General features: G+C 33.3%; 1 protein-coding gene across 1 annotated transcript in view; it reads left to right on the top strand.

Moving 5' to 3' along the window:
• The first annotated feature begins 14,651 nt into the window (after window positions 1-14,651).
• rt (Protein O-mannosyltransferase rt) overlaps window positions 14,652-21,246 on the top strand; it is a 66,171-nt gene continuing 59,576 nt past the window's right edge. Inside the window, exon 1 of the mRNA XM_089094548.1 lies at window positions 14,652-14,735. The gene's annotated coding sequence lies outside the window, so the exon portion shown is untranslated. The remainder of the gene's footprint in view (window positions 14,736-21,246) is intronic.

Raw genomic sequence — 21,246 nt, forward strand, 5'->3', positions numbered from 1 at the left:
TCAAATATCCTAGGCAGCGCAATCGCGCTGACTAAGTAAAGAACGATGTTGGCACAATGTATTATTGATTTTTTAGTTTTTTTTAGCATAGTATATATTAAATTTTTAACCTAACCTAGGTACCTCCCCCCCCCCTTAAACCCCAAAAAACAATAATTTCAATTTTTAATTTCAACGTTTTCAATTTTTTTAAATACTTGCCTAAAGCCCTAAAGCCCTATTTTGGGGAAAAGGTATTTTTCAAAACCTAGAGGGTAGGGGTAGAAAAATTTGGCAAAAACAATTGCTTTGGCATACTCAGCAACTTCCTATCGATTGACATAATGCCTGGAGAATTGAAAAGTCAAAACCTGCCTCTCGTGGGCCGGTCTCCCTCCGTTTTTCTCACACACACAAACACACACACACACACACACAAACACACAAATTTCAGATTTAATATGTTTAAGCAATAAACATATTAATTTTCATTAGTCTGTGTTAAACAATTAACACACACTTTGAGATTTAATATGTTTAAGCAATAAACATCTTAAGCCTCAACCATCTTTATTCTTTAGAATAGTTCATCGCCATGAAAATCACACTTTCAGATTCAGCATGCCAGGGAACACACTTTCAGGCTCGAAATGTAGGAGAAACCTAAATGCTCACCCCTAAAAAAAGAAAGTTAACCCTAAATGGTTAAAGAATTTCTCTGAAATCACACTTTCAGATTCAGCATGTCAGGGAACAGACTTTCAGGTTCAACATGTTGGAGAACAATAAATGTTCATCCCTAAATAGGTAAGTTAACCCTAAGTTGTTAAATAATTTTTCTGTTATTACATTCTCGGATTCAGAATGTCTGTATAGGCATTTCTAAGCTCAACATGTAGAGAAAACCTAAGTGCTCATCCCTAAATAGATGAGACAAACCTAAGAGGTTAAAGGACATATTAGTTATTACATTCTAAGATTCAGAATATCTGGGAACACACTTTCAAGCTCAGTACTTAGGAGAACCCTAAATGCTCATCCCTAAAAAGGTAAGCTAATTCTAAAAGGTTAAAGGATTTCTCTGAAATCACACTTTCAGATTCAGCATGTCAGGAAACACACTTTCAGGTTCAACATGTTGGAAAACCCTAAATGCTCATCCCTAAAAAAAGTAAGTTAACCCTAAATGGTTAAAGAATTTCTCTGAAATCACACTTTCAGATTCAGCATGCCAGAGAAGTCATACATTACTTTTCAAATTCTTTTATATCCCAACACCAAATTTTCGCAATGAAAAAGAAATATATTACAGATCAATTCTATTTTTTTCCTGAGAAAATAAAAAGGTTCCACTTCAGTTCCAATTTTTCTCAAAGAGATGAAAAATTTAAAGTCCTGTTCCAAATTTTTCATAGAAGATAGAAAAAAGTAATATTTTGATCGTGAATATTCATCGTGAAGATAAGGAGCTCCACTTTAATTCTGAGTTTTCTCGAAGAAGTGCAAAATGTTCAAAATCTCTTCTGAATTTTCTTAAAGAAGAGAAAAAGTTAGCTCTATTCTGAAATTTACCAGAGAAAATGAAAAAAGGCTTCCACTACAGTTCTTAATTTCTCAAAGACAGAAAATTTAAAGTTCTGTTCTAAATTTTTCCATAGAAGATAGGAAAAATCATACTATGATTGTGAATATTTTCCATGATGATAAAAAATTTCACTTTAATTCTAAATTTTCTTGAATTCAGTTCCGATTTTTCCCCAAAGACATAAATTTAAAGTTTTCATCCAAATTTTTTTGTAGAAGATATAAAAAATTACGCATTGATCATGAATATTTCACTATGAAGATAAGAGCTCAACTTTAATTCTGAGATTTTTCCCAAAGACATAAACAAATTTAAAGTAATGTTCTAAATTTTAGTGTAGAAGATAGGAAAAGTAATACTATGAATGTGAATATTTTCCAGGAAGATAAAAAGCTTCCTTTTATTTCTAATTTTCTCAACGAGGTGAAGAAAAGTTCTAGTTCTCTTCTGAATTTTCCCAATGAAAAAAGAAATAAGTTACAGATCAATTTTATTTTTTCCAGAGAAAATAAAAATTTTTCACTACAGCTCAGATTTTCTCAAAGAGATGGAAAAATTTAAAGTACTGTTCCAAATTTTTCATAGAAGATAGAAAAGTTATACTTTGATCATGAAAATTTAACTCAATTCTGAATTTTATTAAAGAACTTACAATTCAATTCTGTTCTATTCTGAAATTTACCAGAGAAAAGGAAAAAAGGCTTCCACTACAGTTCTTAATTTCTCAAAGACATAAAAAATTTAAACTTCAGTTCTAAATTTTTCCATAGAAGATAGGAAAAGTCATACTATGATTCTGAATATTTTCCATGAAGATAAAAAGTTTCACTTGAATTCTAAATCTTCTTAAGTTCAGTTCCAATTTTTCTCAAAGAGATGAAAAAATTAAAGTTCTGTTCTAAATTTTTCATAGAAGATAGAAAAAAGTTATACTTTGATCGTGAATATTTTCAATGAAGATAAAAAACTCCACTGTTAATATTTTACCGAAAGACAAAAAGTTGTACTTCTATTTTAAATTTTCTCAACGAAGTGAAGAAAAGTTCAAATTCTCTTCTGAATTTTCTCAATAAAAAAAGAAATTAGTTTTTGATAAATTCTATTTTTCCAAATAATATAAAAAGGTTCAACTTCAGTTCAGATTTTTCCCCAAAGACATAAATTTAAAGTTTTTATCCAAATTTTTTTGTAGAAGATATAAAAATATGCACATTGATCGTGAACATTTTACTATGAAGATAAGGAGCTCCACTTTAATTCTGAGATTTTTCCCAAAGACATAAACAAATTTAAAGTAATGTTCTAAATTTTAGTGTAGAAGATAGAAAAAGTTATACTATGAATGTGAATATTTTGCAGGAAGATAAAAAGCTTCATTTTATTTCTAATTTTCTCAACGAAGTGAAGAAAAGTTCAAGTTCTCTTCTGAATTTTCTCAATGAAAAAAGAAATAAGTTAAAGATCAATTCTATTTTTTCCAGAGAAAATAAAAATTTTCCACTACAGTTCAGATTTTCTCAAAGAGATGGAAAAATTTAAAGTACTGTTCCAAGTTTTTCATAGAAGACAGAAAAAGTTATACTTTGATCATGAAAAGTTAACTCAATTCTGAATTTTATTAAAGAACTTGCAATTCAATTCTAATTTCACCAGAGAAAAATAAAAATCTTACACATCATTTCTTAAGTTCATCATGACATAAAGAAATTTAAAGTTCTATTCTAAATTTTTCCGTAGAAGATAGAAAAAGTTTTTATATCTTTTCAGAACAAGTTCTTTTCTTAATGTCCCCCCTTAACCAATTTTACAACTTGAACTACTCATTCTTTTCACACACAACTCTACTTTATGGCTTTTTGAATACCCCAACACAAAGCAATACTTTCAAAAATCTTTTTATATCCTTTCAGAACAAGTTCTTTTCTTAATGTCCCCCCTGAACCAATTTTACAACTTGAATTTTTATATCTTTTCAGAACAAGTTCTTTTCTTAATGTCCCCCCCCCCTAAACCAATTTTACAACTTGAAGTACTCAGGTTGTACTTTTCATCCACATTTCTACATTATGGCATTTTGAATACCCCAACACCAAGCAGAGTTTACACAACGAAGTGAAGAAAAGTTCAAGTTCTCTTCTGAATTGTAACCAAAGAAAGGAAAAGCGTTATAGTCCAATTCTAATTTTTTCCAAAGAAAATAGAAAATCTCCGACTTTTCTAATAAACATTCTAAGCGTTGACATGCTAACGTATCCTAAATAATAGAAATATAACAAAGTGATGCATAAAATATTTTTATTGAAATAACAACATGTAGAATATTAACATAAAAGACACTACACTGCATACATTATTAGACACTTTTAATATTATTGAACCCCTTTCAACATTTTTGAATCTTATCCATAAAATAAATCATTAGATTCTCTCTTGACACTGGAGTTACTAACTTCTCTTAGTTCATAACCACTTGAATAATAATCATTATTCCATTTTGAGTCATATACAATTTTTACTGCGATGTCACATACAGGTTCAATACACATTTCATCCTTGCAATTATTTAATTCAATGACCATATGATCTTTGGTAGTAATAATGTTCACTTATACATTATTCTCCATTAATTTATCTTGGCATTCAGTAGTTATATTGGCTACCAATGCTCTTTTTATTTTAACTGTGATTTCACTGTCTATTATCACATTATTTTTACAGAGGTAACAGTTCTGGCACGTTGACAAGATATGATTTATGATGTTGGTGCAGCAGTATGCACGTCTTCTATTTCCCTTTGCTTTCATTCGAATGCTAACACCGGAAAGATGAAGATAAGATCTATCAACAGCTAACATGTTACCTGAAACATTATCTAGAATTTGTCCCTTTTCATCAACTTTTATTTTTATGTTGGCATTCTCTTTGAGTACTAACTTCTCTGGAAATGATACTTTCTTATATCCACTATTTGACACATGGAAATTCTTGAGTACTCCAAAAGAATTTAACTCTTCACTTTCATGACAACGTAGGCATACATTCCCAATAAGATCTCCACAACTACTTTTTTCATAGTTCAAATATATCTCTTTGTCAGCATTCAAGGCAACGATGACTTTATCATGCATACACGCGTTTCTCGAATAATGCATTTTCACTTCTTTTTAAATATGATGTCAATGCCTACCGTAACAATAATCTTCAAAGAGATTGATAGATTAGATATGAAGAAACCATGATAGACTGTGCCAAGATCTAGGACGTTGCCATATAATTTAATTACTTATGCTCAAAGTGGGGGAAAAAAATACGTTCATCAAAATATATACGGCAAAACCCTAAGCCTAGGACCATGTTATTTAGAAAAAAACTGTAATTAGTAATAAATTGTAAATGCAAGACAACAATTCTGATTACGAACAAAAATCAGGATTTGAAAGAAAATAACAACAAAATATACATGCTCAGAAGCAATAATGTACCATTAATTGTTATTATTCCCTGCAATAATTCTATAATAATTTAATAATTCTTGTAAGTATTAGTCTTAAGTATTCGTGGTTAAAATTTTTTCCTTGCTATTGAAAAAAAAGAAATGGAGTTTAACTTAGATGGTTGACATACTGCATGATAGATATACAGCTTATAAACTATATCCCCTTGTAATCCTATGGATGTTAGTCAAGGCCGTATCCAGTGGAGGGTTTTGGGGGTTTGAGCCCCCCCCCCCCCCGAAATTTTTGTTTGACTCGTAAAAACGAAACAAAAATGAATATGAAAAAATTTTGTATGCGTATTAAGGTTTTTTTGTGCTGTTGAAAACATAAATGTAGCAATCTTTTCAATTCTTAAAACCTGTAATAATTAATTTGATATCATGGTGGGTCCCTAAAACTGGATCGAGGCTCAAGCCTCAAAGACCCATTGCCTCTACGCCCCAAAAATTAATTTGCGGTTGTGGTGGTCAATGATGGACTTGGCTCCACCAGCCTTACCACTTATTTTGTCAGCTGTCGAGTTTTCCATTTCTTACTATATCCTCCAAATTGAAATTCATATTGTTTTTTAAATATTTGTCAGATTTTTATCCTATTTTCAATGTTACGTTTTGTTACTTATAAAAAGCACGTAGACATAGGAATTACCCTTCAAATGAGTTCTTAAACAGCTCTCTTGTGATTTTTCAGGTCCTGCTTGCAGTAAGGATAAAAAGCTAGAAAAAAGAGGACAGATTAATGCTACTATAGAAAAAAGTTATTTAAATTGTTGTTTGAGGTGGGGGGGGCTGTAACTTTCCTGATTGAGGTTAATGACAATGACGATTTTAGTTGTGTAGTTTTCCGAAAGTCCAAAACATTTGTGAGCCGGATCGCTCCTTACTTACAGTTTGTTAGCACGAACGGTTTGATGACATAGCACGGTTTAATAAACCCATTATTTTTTGCTTCTGAGTATACTCGCCAAGGTGTTGAGGAGCAAAATTATATATCTTCAAATTCGTTCTTTTCTGCTCGGTTTCGAACTGGTTGGCTCGTTCGCTTATGACTACTAGGTGTAATTTCACGTTTTCTAGCTCTCTTTTGATTTCTTCATTTGCCTTAGCATTACTAGATAGTTCCGTAATAATGTTACTTAACTGTACTTGTAAGGCAGCAATGCTATCCCAAAGTCCAGAATTACATCAACTTTCTGCGAAAGCGCCGGTATTAAATCCGATCTAAAATTAATCTCTCGCAAAAACTGAGCACTTTGTATTTTCTCGGCCTCTCAAGTTTGGTTTGCTATTTTCACACTTTGGATCTTATCAATACATAAAATCTTGTCCTTTATTATTCCGTATTTCGATCCAACATCGTTACCAAGCAATAAGTCATTATTCTAGTTTTCGAAAAAAAAATCCCAATATTGGCACAGACTCCCAATATATACATATCCCAATATATACCAATATATACATAACAGAAATCCCAATATATACATAACCACATCTTTTCTACTTAAATTTATAGCAGCCTACATTCTATGAGTTGTATGCCGAGTTTTTTAAAGCATTATTTTCAAATAGTAGATATCCAATTTTATTTTTTTCTCCCTATCAGTAAGTTTCCCTTCGGACACCCTTTTTTGTCTCAAATGTCCAGGTATTTCTATATTTTTCAACATGTTTCGTAGCATTTCTTTGGGACAGTGGTCCTCTGATAAACTCTTGTGGGAGGGGGAGGGGGAGAAAGAGCACAGATTCAAGAGTTACTGGGCTTTTCCACTCTGTTGAATAAAATGGTTATCTAAAACAAAGTTATCGGACACTTAGAGGAAATGGGGGAGTGAAAGGGGGACTCCAACCTTTTTGTTATATGAAAAAGGTATAGATTTTGAATCAACATAATAAAACAATTCTTTTGATATGCCTTCTGTATCAAAATTCCTTTTTATAGTTTTGGTTACTATTATGCTACTTCGCTCCTTGCTTACAGTATGCTTCCACCATATGTTTCATATAATATTGCTTATATAAATTTCTAAGGTAAATCGATTTTTAATACCTTTCTTATAGAATAACCTAACTGTAAATGTTCGTACATTTTAAATTTCAAGAATTGTAAGTTCTAGTAAATTGAAATTGTTACAACGTTTTTTTTTTGCCGTTATAGTTACTGCCTTTAACCTTATTTTCATTTCCTTTGCCATTTGATTTATCATTTCATTTTTTTTTTTTTTTAGATGAAAAGACTTCCAGTAGGTTACTGATTCTCGCTCCCATAGCAGTTGACCATGACCAAGCAAGGTCATTGTTTGTGGTAACGAACTGTAAAAATTGATCTACAATGCTCAATTGTAACCGAAACTCTGGAAACGGAATTTTGCTATTAATCGATATATCATCAGCTTATTATGTAAATAGCTTATTATATAAAAGGCTAAGAAACTGAAAATGTGCCTGATTTTTCAAAGAGGGAAGAAAGAACCACTAAAACGGAAAGAATTTGAATTAAAATCAAACCAGTGGATTCGGTGTATCAGAGAACCCTAAAAAGCTCTTTACTGCTAATTGTTTTTCCGCTCTTTTTTTTTGTCAGCAATGATTGGTAAGACGAAATCATACGTTTTAGAAGTGTTCTCATTTGAAAAACTTGTATAGCTTAACCCCTTTCCTTGATATTTACGGCTGCACTCGCATTTTAACTCACAGTAACTCTTCATTACTCCAGTTCAAAAAGTAAGTAAGTAAGTATGACGATACTAGACCCTTAAGGTCCAAACCGGCGGTGCTGATCTCCATTTCGTGGCCTCTAAGCAAGGAAGTGCAATGGGGGGGGGGGGGGCGTTTGGCCAGCCGTCCTGTGCTTTTGCACACCCTTCCTGTTTACCTTCCCAAGATTTCTCCGGGCACCCATTTAGAGCTGGATCGACTCTGGCTGAGCTTACAGAGCCACGCCACTGACCCCCGTTCCAAACCAAACAACAGGCCACACACAAACAAGTTATTCCACTACAAGTCTCAACGAAATTAACTGTTTCATGTAATTTTTAATACGCTAAAGATTTAATCCCTCAGTTAGTCTTACTGGCAATAATAAAGAAAGTTTTAGGATGAAAAAAAAAACCTTGGCAATATTAAAAGAACATAACCACATCTTTTCTACTTAAATTTATAGCAGCCTACATTCTATGAGTTGTATGCCGAGTTTTTTAAAGCATTATTTTCAAATAGTAGATATCCAATTTTATTTTTTCTCCCTATCAGTAAGTTTCCCTTCGGACACCCCTTTTTGTCTCAAATGTCCAGGTATTTCTATATTTTTCAACGTGTTTCGTAGCATTTCTTTGGGACAGTGGTCCTCTGATAAACTCTTGTGGGAGGGAGGGGGGCAGAGATAGAACAGATTCAAGAGTTACTGGGCTTTTCCACTCTGTTGAACAAAATGGTTATCTAAAACAAAGTTATCGGACACTTAGAGGAACTAATATTTTAGTTACCAAAAATATTGGAGGGCACATAGCCTCCACAACTCCCCCCCTCCCCCAACTATTTTTACCCAAATATGTCTGATCAAAATTTTGAGATATGCTTCTTGTTCAGCATAACCGAAATATCTAATAACTCTGTCGTCGAGGATGACTGGACCCCCACAGCTCGAGGGAAACGCTCCAAGCTATGAATTTTGCTTATTGTTTACATATAGTATCGGCTATTGTGGAGTATGAAGATATTTTTCAATGGAGAAATCTTATCATAGAGGAATTCTGCGCTGAGGAAGGGAATTTTCCATCAAAGGAGAGTTGGATTTCCTGACATAATTTAAAAAATTATCAGAAATTTAATGAAAAAACTAATTTTTTTCTACTGAAAGTAAGTAGCAAAATGAAAACTTGAAACAAGCAAAAACAATTGCAAATATAGGGGGGGGGGGTTTACACCTCCTCAATTCTTCATTCTTTATGCTAAAGTTTTTTAGAACTTTAAAAAAAGCTTATTATTTTAATAAAACACCCTTTATGGTTCAGGTGTCATTCTTAAATAATTGGAACAGAGAATCAAACTTGAGCATAAAGAGCAAGGTATTGAGGAAGGGCCAGCCCCCTTTTATGTAGTTATTTTGGCTAGTTTTAAATTTTTAATTAATTCCAATATGCAATAAATAAATTCTCTCGACGAATTTTTTCATGGGTTTCATCATACTCGGTTGAAAAAACGGCAAAATTATTTTGTTTTTCTCCAAAAACACAATAGACATGTTTGTGTTTTTGTAAACAAAAGTTTTTCTTCCCTTTTTAGAATCAAAGAGCGATCTTGATAGCAGAATATCATTCAGTGGAGCAGGCAACAATTGCCAAAAAACTGTGAAATATTCGGCTGCCCCACTGAACAACTTGTAGTCAAATACCAATTCTAAAAGGAAATGGATATTTTATCGTTAAATTTGTTTTTAAAGTTTTATTGTTTTTATATATTAGTATGTTTGAAGTGTCTTAGGTTACAACTTTTTTGTTAGGCAGTCTTCCCTTCTTTTTTCATTTCTTAGTTTTGTGGACAGCTTTACTCACCTTGGTAGTATTAATAGTAAAGATGGTGGGAGCAGTGAAGATGTTAAAAGTGGAATAGCTAAGGCTCGTTTTTTTTTTTTAACAGTTAAAAAAAAGTTTGGAAGAATAGGAAGATAAGTCAGCAAAACAAAATTAGAATATGCAGTGGCGACTATAGCCAAATATGGCTCTGAAGAATGGGTGCTCCGAAAAACGGAGGAAGATTTGCTAGATGTTTTCCAGAGAAATTGTCTACGGATTGTTTTGGGTACCAGGCTGACTGACTGTATTTCAAACAGTAGGTTTTACGAAAAACGCGGTCCAATCCAACTGCCTAGGGTAATAATGAGAGAAAGACTGAGATGGCTAGGGCATGTTCTGTGGATGAAAGATGACAGATTGTCCTTAGATTGGGATTGTCCACAGATTGGGATGGAGGAATACCGTGCGCATCTGTGTTGGCCTCAAGCGACTAGGTGCTGCTGCAGTATTAGTAATCTACAAAAATGTGGAATTTTGTGTTTTTGCCAGAAGCAATATGACGGATGCGTGTTAATTTTTTTGCTATTTTTTGATTTGTTTCTTTGTTTTTCTCAGGGGTGGTCGAACCACCGATCCTAGAAGATTGAGACAGGGATCATCTGATCGGATATAAAAATTTGTGGTGCTCCTTTTTAGTTACCAAAAATATTGAAGGGCAAATAGCCACCCCCCCCCTCCCACATCTATTTTTTCCCAAATACATCCGATCAAAATTTTTATATATTCTTCGTGTTTAGCATAACCGAAATATCTAATAACTCTGTCGTCGAGGATGACTTGACCCTCACAGCTCGAAGGAAACGCTCCAAGTTATTAACTTTGCTCATTGTTTACATATAGTATCGGCTATTGAGAAGTATGAAGATATTTTTCAAATATTTATAAAATATTAAAATGGAAAAAAAAATTTCATGGAGGAAGTTTGCGTTGGGGAAGAGAATTTTCCATCAAAGGGGAGTTGAATTTCCCGACATAATTTCAAAAATGATCAGAAATTTAATGGAAAACTGAGTTTTTTCCACTGAAAGTAAGTAGCAAAATTAAAACTTAAAACAAACAAGAACTATTGCGTATATAAAGGGGTTACCCCTCCTCAATTCTTCACTCTTTACGCTGAAGTCGTTTTAGAACTTTAAAAAAAGGTTATTATTCCAATTAAACACCCTTTGTGGTTCAGGAGTCATTCTTAAATAATTGGAACAGAGAATCAAACTTGAGCGTAAAGAGCAAGGTATTGAGGAAGGGGCAGTAATTTCTGCTAGTTTTAAGATTTTAATTAAACCAATATGCAATAAATAAATACACTCAAAGAATTTTTTCATGGGTTTCAGCATACTCAGTTGAAAAAGAGGCAAAATTATTTTGTTTTTCTCCCAAAACACAATAGACATGTTTGTGTTTTTCTAAACAAATTTTTTCTTCCCTTTTCAGAATCAAAGAGCGATCTTCATTGCAGAATATAATTCAGTGAAACAGGCAACATTAGCGAAAAAAAATATTTGCCAACATTTGCCAAAAACTGTGAAATATTTAGCTGCCCCACTGAACAACTTATAGTTGAATACCAGTTCTAAAGGAAATGGATATTTTATCGCTTAATTTTTTTTTAAGTTTTATTGTTTTTATATATTAGTATGTTTGAAGTTTTTTAGTTTATTACGGTGACGGCATTTAGTGCCCTAAAATCTATACATAATCTCCAGGTATTATCTTTTTTCCTGACTATTACTAGTGGAAAACACCAATTGCTAACACTTTCTTTAATTATTCCTTGATCTTCCATTTCCCTTATTTGGCTTTATAGCCATGGTTTTAAATGAAAAGGTGTTTTATACGGTGAGTTTTTGATTGGGGGGCCCTCTGTGGATATCTTGTGCGTGATTAAATGAGTTAATCGGTAACTTACTTTGCGTCCTACAAAAGTCCATATGAAATCCCAAAAAAAATCTTCCATCCGAGTTTATGTGTTTTCTGATAAATGTTGTAAATCAAATTGTTGAAAAGAATTTGTTTTCGACATTCCTTACTCTTCTTGGGGTTGCGGTTTTAATGAGGATAATTGTTCGAGGCTAGTGAAGTTTACGCTTAATTCTGGACTGTTTAGAGATTTTATTTCCGAATTTGAAATCTTTTTTACTGATCCAAGTTCTATCTGGTTCAGTTTTACTTTACTATTTCTTAGATTTCACAGTTTTAAGTATGTTATACCATTTTCAATTTTTATAACTTGATTTTCTATGAAAATCATGGGGTATTCTGTTGATAGTGTATCCTCTTATCATGGCGTCCATGGTTTTAGCCTTTCCTTCTTTTATATTTAATGTCGCTATAACTTGAGCTGTATTTCCCCCTTCTATGCTGATTTTTCTGCTTATTTTTAGGTTATCATTCGAATCTTCACTTTCGTTATCAGTTGTTACGCAAATTTGCCTATTATTTTCATTTGCCTGGCTTATGGTTATTGTATCGGATATGGGTTCCCATACGATCCCATATTTTCTGATGGCATCTACTCCTAGAATATAAGAAAATTGTATCTGCTGCCATATTATTACCGTTACTGTTATTTCTTTATCCCCTGTGCTAAATTTCAATGGACATTCTCCGAAAATTGTCAGCCTGTGCCCTGTCACTGATGTCAGGGTATTCTGGTATCTGATTACGTGATTTTTGACACTAGGAGGAAACCTCTTAAAAACTTCCTCTCGAATTAATGATTTAGATGCACCTGTATCTAGTAAACATGGTAAATTTTGAAAACACTCAATTTTAAAACAACGCAGAATCGGTAGACTATTATTATTTGCATTTGTATCACAACATTCTAAACTATATAGGGGTCTTTGTAAGGAGACAGCTGTGTCGACCCTTACAGACTGGCTTCTCCGTTTAAATGCCCACTGTTTGGCCAAAAGTTTCTGGGATTATCCCAGTTTTCTTCAGCGTTGTAACTTTGACCCTGGGTATTGTTAACCGTTTGCCTCCTAGGCCTAAATTCAGGAATATTATTAGGTGTTTGCCAAGTATTATTTGTTCCCTGCCTTCCTAAATTTCTGCCCCCCTGCGTTCTGAACTGGTATTTTGTCTTGTACGTTTGGCCTTCTTTGGGTATTTTATGCCAGCAATCTGCCGCATAGTGATTTGGTTTGCCACAATAATAGCAATTAAATCTTTTCCTATATTGCTTGGTAATTTGCCCTTCCTCATGGGGTCTATACCTATTTCTATATATTCTTGACCTGTCACCATTTGCTCTATAATTTTCTTCGGGAGGAGGTGGTGGGTGTCCATAATACTTGGTATTCCAAGTCATTAAGGATCTAATACCATGGGATTGGTCGTCAAATGGGGAGGGGTCAGTCCATGGTGGGAAGGTTTGGTCTTCCTCGTGCCTTTTTGGTTTGCGATTTGGCTCCTCAAAGTTCATCCTCTTCTGTCCCCTTTATTATATTTTACTTTCTTGGGTTCCTGTGTTATTTATTGACATCTGATCAAACCTTTTCATAGCCCCGTCAATTTTTACCTCTGTTTCGACTAGTATTATAGCCTGCTCTAAATTTTCAGGTTTCCGTGATAATATTAGTCTTAATTCTTTGTTTGGTAACCCTTGGGTAAAAGTATGTAGTTGTACTTTCTGTACTGTCTCGCAATATCCGCCTTTCCCTAATTGTAAGCACATAGATCTACAAATTTTGTCTGCATATTCCCTGATACTAGTTGAGGTGTTGAATGTGACTACCTCTGTTCTTAGCCTCTCAGAGATGCTTGTCTCTATAAATCTTGTTTTAAAAGATTCAATTAGAGTACTGATGTCCTTGGGCTCTTTTTCCTTAATTGCCTCAAAATGTTTAAGGGCGCTTCCCTTTAATCTGGCTGCAACACATTGCTCTTTGACCTTATCCTCAAACGATTCAGTTACTTCGTCGAAAATTTTTAATTTTTCGATAAACTCATCTACATCTGAGTTTCCCACGTATTCAGGTACAATTTTTGTAAATTCAAGTAGGCCCTACTGTAGAAAGGAAAGCAATTTTCTGCTCTGATAAAGCCATTTTATTTCAATCTACTAGTTTTATATAGCCCTCTCGACCAAGTTTTCCAGCGACAACCGGTTGTTGTGAAGTGTATTCTATGGTATTTGAGTGGTGTAGTCGTAGATGCATTTATTTTCCCTTTACAGGGGAGATAAACTATGGCCCTAAGGTAATTAAACTTTGGTAGCGTGCCATAGGCTGTGACCGAACTAATGAGGCATACCGACTGGGTATGTTCGAGGCGCTAAAGGTAGATCGTAGAGAGGTTGTCTAAAATACAATACTTTAATTCAATTTACATATAATATTCCAGATATAGATATTCTACTAGGACTGGCTGTCCCAAGTAGACTAAAAGTCTCAGAAACTACAATAATAGATAATAAGATACAGACACTTACAATGATCCGACAAGATCCCAAGGTATTTCTAACAAGATAATAAACGGGCAGAGGTTCGCCCTGCAAGTCAAATAGTCTGTCTTAAGTCTCAAAAATCTGGGTATATATATAAATAACCAACCACGTCCTTCCGGTTCATTGACGCATTTAGCCAGGAAATTGGTTATTGAGCAAGTTCCCTCCAAGCTTACACATTCCACGATTTGTATCTTTATCTTAATAAAAAGTGGTATTTTGAAACTTTGTATTTGCGTCTTAATATATTTTTACTAAATTAATAATTAACTAAATTAGAAAGCTTTACCACACCTACATAGCTATACCAGTCGATTTATGTTTCAAATGTCTGTAAATAAAAGTGAACACTGGCCCACTATATATTTTCTTTGCTTAGCCTAACAATTAATGACAATTATTTACTACAAATGTCCTTGCTTTTGTGCGTGGCAGCCGGGATCGAATCCCAGGTCTCGTATTACGAAGCAGAGGTCCAATCCACTGTGCTACCTCAAGCATAAGTATCGCTACCTTCTCTTGATTTTTCTCATATTATTATACTTTGAAGAAATAGAAGATCTTTCAGTTCGTTGAACCGTTATTTAGCTGAGAGCCTAGCTAATATTATTACTGAAACTGCTTAAACCGGTTCTGACTGGCTAGCTGATTTAGGTACTGGTATTACACTCATGCTTTTTCTTAACCAGATAAGATATTACGTAAAGTTAATAAGTCTTTGTAATTTTTCTTTTGGAGTTTTGCTTAAAACCCATGGTTGTCAAGTTTTTTGGTTTAGCTTTGAACCAGGCCTATGTATAAACCTCAATAGTGGTAAAGCGGGTGACCCAATCCCCCTATTGTGCAAACATATAGCCAGAGTTTTATATTTCTGTTGTGTTTTTCTGTTGCTTGATTTTGTCAGTGTAGCCTATATTCAATTTACTTGTAGGCTAGGCTACATGGGTTGAAACAAGATCAATGCATTATGAAATATATAATTTGGGTTTAATCCTGGTAAAGGTAAGATTCTAGTTTAGCTACGTTTTGCTATCTTGGAAAGGGGTTAGGTTAGGAAAAATGAAACTTTCAGGGATTGGTCTATGGACTATAGTGTGGGTAAATATCTACCAAATCATATTATTGAGTTAGGACTAAAGTGAATATACCACTTGATGCCTTTTTTGGTAAATTTCTACCAAATCATATTATTGTGTCAGAAATAAAGTTAATAAACAATTCGTTGCCTTTTTTTATGATTATTATAAATATAATAATCATTTATATTGGAATTGATTTTCCGCCCCCCCCCCTATATATACCTAACCTAACCTAACCCTCCATTGCCAGATATCGGGGGGGGGGGCTGAAATTAATTTCCGATAGAAATTATTATTATATTTGTAATCAGCAAAAAAAAAGGCATTGAATGGTGTATTCACTTTTGTCCTAACTCAATAAATTGATTTGGTAGAACTTTACCACCTTTTTTTATGCTGATTACAAATATAATAATCATTTCTATAGGAAATGAATTTGGTCAATATATACCAAATCATATTATTGAGTTAGGAATAAAGTGAATACACCGTTCAATGCCTTTTTTTATGCTGATAACAAATATAATAAGCATTTATATTATAAATTAATTTCCGATAGCCCCCCCCCTCAGACGCCTATACCTAACCGAACACGGACGGGACATTGATAGGGGGGGGGGCTGGAATTCATTTTCGATGGAAATGATTATTATATTTATAATCAGCATAAAAAAAGGCATCGAATGGTGTATTCACTTTAGTCCTAACTCAATAATATCATTTGGTATATATTGACCATGAATTTTAGCCCCCCTATATATGCCAATTCAGGGTATATATTTCTACATTAGGGGGGGGGTTGGGGGTAAAGTTTAAAATTACTCCCATTTACATAAGAAACAAAATTTGCCCCCCCCCCTAATTTAGAAATATATAACCTGAATTGGCATATATAGGGGGGGGGGGGGGGCTGAAATTCAATTATGATAGAAATGATTATTATATTTGTAATCAGCAAAAAAAAAGGCATTGAATGATGTATTCACTTTATTCCTAACTCAATAATATGATTTGGTATATATTTACCAAAGTGTGTCATGGGAAGGTATTTTGAAGTACCTTCCTCCACTTCTTCTCCCTCTAGAGAGTAGTGACCATTGATGACCCTTCCACTTTTGTGTGTTATAAAAGAGAAACATTGCAAAATAGATCTTCTGATTAAATTAAGTAGGCCTACAACAAAACTGTTTTCAGGTTCACGACTTTGCTCAATCCCATTTATGATGTTTCAAAGATCTGAAAATACATTTCCTAAATGTATTCAAAATCTGTTGATATGGCTTAAAATTTGGTTAATATTTACCAAATCATATTATTGAGTTAGGAATAAAGTGAATACACCCTTCAATGCCTTTTTTTATGCTGATTACAAATATATTAATCATTTCTATTGGAAATGAATTTCAGCCCCCCCCCCCTAACCTAACCCCCACCCCCATATATGAAAATATATATCCTGAATTGACATATATAGGGGGGGGGGGACTAAAATTCATTTCCGAAAGAAATGATTGTTACATTTGTAATCAGCATAAAAAAGGCATCAAATGGTGTATTCACTTTATTCCTAACTCAATAATATGATGTGGTAAATATTTACTGTAAAATTCTACTCAAATAACAGGAATTGTATTTTCAGAACTAAAACCAGAGAAAAACAAAGTGATTACTGAAAATAAAGATAAATGGTGTCTTGTCAAAATATCAATAGGTTTAGACCTGTCAAGCAGGCACATTTCAAAGACTTTAAATCACAAGAGGATAAACACAGAAGCTTGATAATACCTTCCCAGAGTATATCTTGGGCTGGGATTCATTACTGAAAGTTTCATTTTAATTAACTAATTCCTTTCCCAGGTAGCAAAAAGTAGCTAAACTAGAATTTCACCCCTGGTAAATATTGAGCAGGTCATATAATTGACCTACAAATAAAGTGAATATACCATTTCTTATGCTCTTTCTGAATTTAATAGTTGCTTTTCTTGCAATTTCAATTTTAAGCCCTTTTAGGACCCTTGAAAGTAATAATTTCTTTCTGTATTTTTGGTTATAAAAATGGGTTTAAACATTTGTTTCAAAGTTACTATTTCATTATAAATCCATTTTGTAAAAGTTGTATAATTCACAAACATTGGTTTGTCAAGATTAAGTTTAATAAAAAAAAATCAATACAATTCTGCCATGTTTTCTTCTTATATTGTTTTCTTCATATGGCAGATAGAAAATGGAGAAGTTGTTTCAATTTTTTTATCCAATTTAATTGTGACAAATCAATGCTTACAGATTATAAACTTTAACAAAATGGATTTTATAATGAAATAGCAAGTTTGAAACCAATGTTTTAACCCAATTTATATACAAAAAAACATAGGAAGAAAATATCATTTTCAAGGTTCCAAAAAAGGCTTAGAACTGAATTTGCAAGAAAAGTAATTATTATATTCAGGAAAAGCATAAAACATGACATCTAGAGGTATGTTCACTTTATTTGTAGGTCAATTATATGAACTGCTCAATATTTGCCATAGTCCCAGAATTAGGGCTATTGGGAACAAAAAAAAAACAATTGTTACTTCACAATATGCAGAAAAATTATTTGTAGCAAGTTTTAAAAGCAGTTCTACTATATTTTACCCCCTATTCCTAATGTGCAAACATATAGCTTAAATTATATATTTCCCATTCATTATCACTCCTGTTTCACCCCATGTGCCTCTAAATACAATCAACACTGACAAAACAAAGAAATGGGAAATGTACAATTTGGGCTATATATTTACATATTAGGGGGGGGGGGGGAGTAAAGTATAGTGGAATTACTTTCAAAACTTGTGAGCTATAATTCTTCTGTATATTATGAAGTACAAATTGTTTTCTTTGACATATATACTTCTCAAAAGCCCCAATTCTAGGCTTATGTCTATATTTGCACATTAGGATGGGGGAAGCATAATGGAAACACTTTTAAAATGTGTTAACTACAATTTTTCTCCATATTCTGAAGTAAGAATTGTTTTTTAACATTATCAATAGCCACAACTCTGGGCTCATGCCAAAGTAAAGTTTTTGTAACCTAAAAAATTTCATTAAAATTTATATATCCTAAAAAAATTTGGTGAATTTTACTGACAGCCTAGGACATAGCCTAAATCAAATAAAGTTAACATCCTAGTGTTACATCTATTCTGAAAAAAAAAACACTATAGTAAAAAAAGGTATTAAAGTTAATTCATTTTTATTTCTTAGCTAGGTAGAATATGAAAATACCTTAAATGCTCTTTACAACAAATGCTAGTCACTTCCTTCACAGTTTTTTTTAGTCCTTAAAATGACACCTTCCTCTTTATTATTTACTGGTAGAAAATAGGGTGCATTGGCAGGTTAGCAACAATTATGCTGTGAGGAGAATAAAGTAAGAAGTCTAATGGTAGAGCTACTAGGCTTTTTTATTTTATTAAGATGTTTCCTTCTGGACAGCCACTAATATATACCTTTACCTTCTGAAAATTACTTTAAAATAATCATAAATAGCATACTTACACATGTCAGTAACAAAACTGCACCCCCATCCCTTGATGGGTAAATATACAGCCCACTAAGTATTCACACATATTTTCAAAATAGGCCTTGTGCAGCTCTTTTCTTTCTGCTGATTGGTTAGTGTTAACTGTAAAATAGGCTAAAAAAGAAAAGAGTTGTGCCATTGAAAAATTTTGCTTCAATGTATATAAAATATGATAGACTTTATATTTGTATAGCAAGAGGGAAGGGCAAAGTATTACACTTTTACAAATAATATAAATAATTACTTATAATTATTTAAGGTAGTCTTCACAATTTCTGGTAATCATTTGAGGCTTTAAGGGCTCAAAATCAAATTTCAAAAGAAGCAATTAGCCTAGTATGTTTAAAAAGAGAATAAAAAATACATCCACTGGTGTGTTCACTTTCTACCTAGCTAAGTAATAGAAAAATTCCTATTTTACCAAGAGTGATACCAGTTGATTTCCTAGTTAAAGCTTTTTCCAAATGTAAAGGTTGTATCTCTGACAATGTACCTCATCTCCCCTAACAGCCCCAGACATAGCCCTAGGTTATGTACAAAACGAAAAGAAAACAAAGAAACGTGTACTTTACAATATGCAGCATGCCTCTATTAATGGGATCAAGCTATCATGTATTCTTCCATTACTATCTATGCTTTTAATTAATAGTTGTTTTGCAATCAAGTAATACTTTTGACAGGTCAAGAATACAGCTATTAGTTAATAATGAAATACACTCATTACAAGATGGAAAACAATAGAGGCATCTATTATTTAGGACTATACCTGGGACCATTTTCGGGGGGGGGGGGGGTGCATTGTCAGAGTAGCACTTCAATACTTGTCAAGGGTCTATTTGATGGTTGGAAATAGACAAAAATTATGATTTTGTATATATTACCTTATGATAAGGTAGGGTAATTTACATCTATCCACATACTCTTGCAAACATCTAACTTGGATTACATTGTAGTTTCTTCTAAAGGTGGTGTAGTAAGTATTTTTGCTGATTATAAGTTATCTGACCTTCTACTAATAACATGCTCAATTCCAGTGCCTTTTCCAGGCTACTAAAATATTCTATCTGGTCTCTAAGCACCTCAATCTTGTCATGATTGGTGAAAAATCCAACCAAGCCTTATTCACTGAATCATTGCCTTTATTCTATAATAAAATTCAATTTGCCATTTAACCCCATTTGGAAATTGCCAAGAAATGAGATCCAAACCTTTTTAGATTTGTACTATGTTGGTATTTGCCTTGCTCCCCATTTTGCAGAAAGATAAGCAGTTCATTTGCATCAAATTTGGAAATGAATCATTCCTGGGCCAAACTTCAATCTTTAGACTTAATGTACTCAAGTAAATTATGGTTTTCTGTGTGAAAAGAATGTGGTCATCCAAATTCTGGGTTTATCAATAGGAAAGGATATTCACAAAAAGAAATTATTCCAGTTGGCTTGAAACTTCCAAGTATTGCTTATTTTGTTAAGGGAACCAAACATTTTGTTGGGAAGGAGAAAGCCATCAGGGGTCCATAAATGGGTTAAAAACTTGTTGCACCTGATTAGTTTTAAAGTTGTAGGCACATGTCCTTGAATCAAGGCTAATCTACTATAAAAGGAACAGTTTGAGGACACATTTCCCTAAAAAAAGAACCAAAAACTGTTTGGTTTTCTATTGTCTCAAAAATTCTATCCTCAAGTCTTTGGGTCTAGAGGACCCCAATCAATGGTATCAATAGGGGGTAGTACAGGCTTCCTAAATCTCCCATGAAAAATGCCTTTTTTGGGGTGTTGTCTTTGATAAATGATTTTTTATTATTATTTCACTGAAGAAATGACAATTTTGCCCCCCTGGACTTTGAAAAGCATTATTTGCCCCATTCCTACTAAATTTTTGTGAATTGGTGCTGCTGACCCCAATGCAGAAGAAAAATAGTATTAGCTCCACCAAAAAGGGTCAAAAACGTTTTTCTCCCAACAGCTTGAAACTTACACCCATAAGTTCTTAGGCCAAAGGAGCTGTCATGTACAAAAGAAGTTTAGGCTGGGGACATGGACTCTCAAAAACTGGAACCAGAAAATGTTTATTTTTAATTTGGGTTTAAACTTACATGATTTAGATGTATATCGGTTTTTCTTAGTTTTTCGCAGCTTTAGGCTGCTTTTTAGATGGTTGCTGTTTGGCATATAATGACCTTTACTTTGGGGTAGCTAAAAATTACATGGCAGCATTGTTTATGTAGGAGTTAGATTGTTATTGTTTAAGCCAGAAGTTTCAAAATTTCTACTGTTTCCAGTTTTCAATTATATGTGTTTCTTGAACTTTTGTAAGCTGCAAGTCATCTTTTTACAGTCAATACCATATTTCTACTTGCTGGTATCTGGAGTTTCACCTTGAATCAGTTTTTATATGCAGGCAATATTCTGTTGTAATGTTAATATTCTTCTTCTAATTCACAGCAGGCAGGCTATTCAGTTGGTACTATTTAGCCCTCTTCTTTTTGCTTCACTCTGTGGGCTACAGAGCTACTGTCTTG

The sequence above is a fragment of the Artemia sp. Qi Xiang Cuo genome, chromosome 9 (assembly GCF_049724085.1).
Source record: "Artemia sp. Qi Xiang Cuo chromosome 9, ASM4972408v1, whole genome shotgun sequence".
Lineage (NCBI taxonomy): Eukaryota > Metazoa > Arthropoda > Branchiopoda > Anostraca > Artemiidae > Artemia > Artemia sp. Qi Xiang Cuo.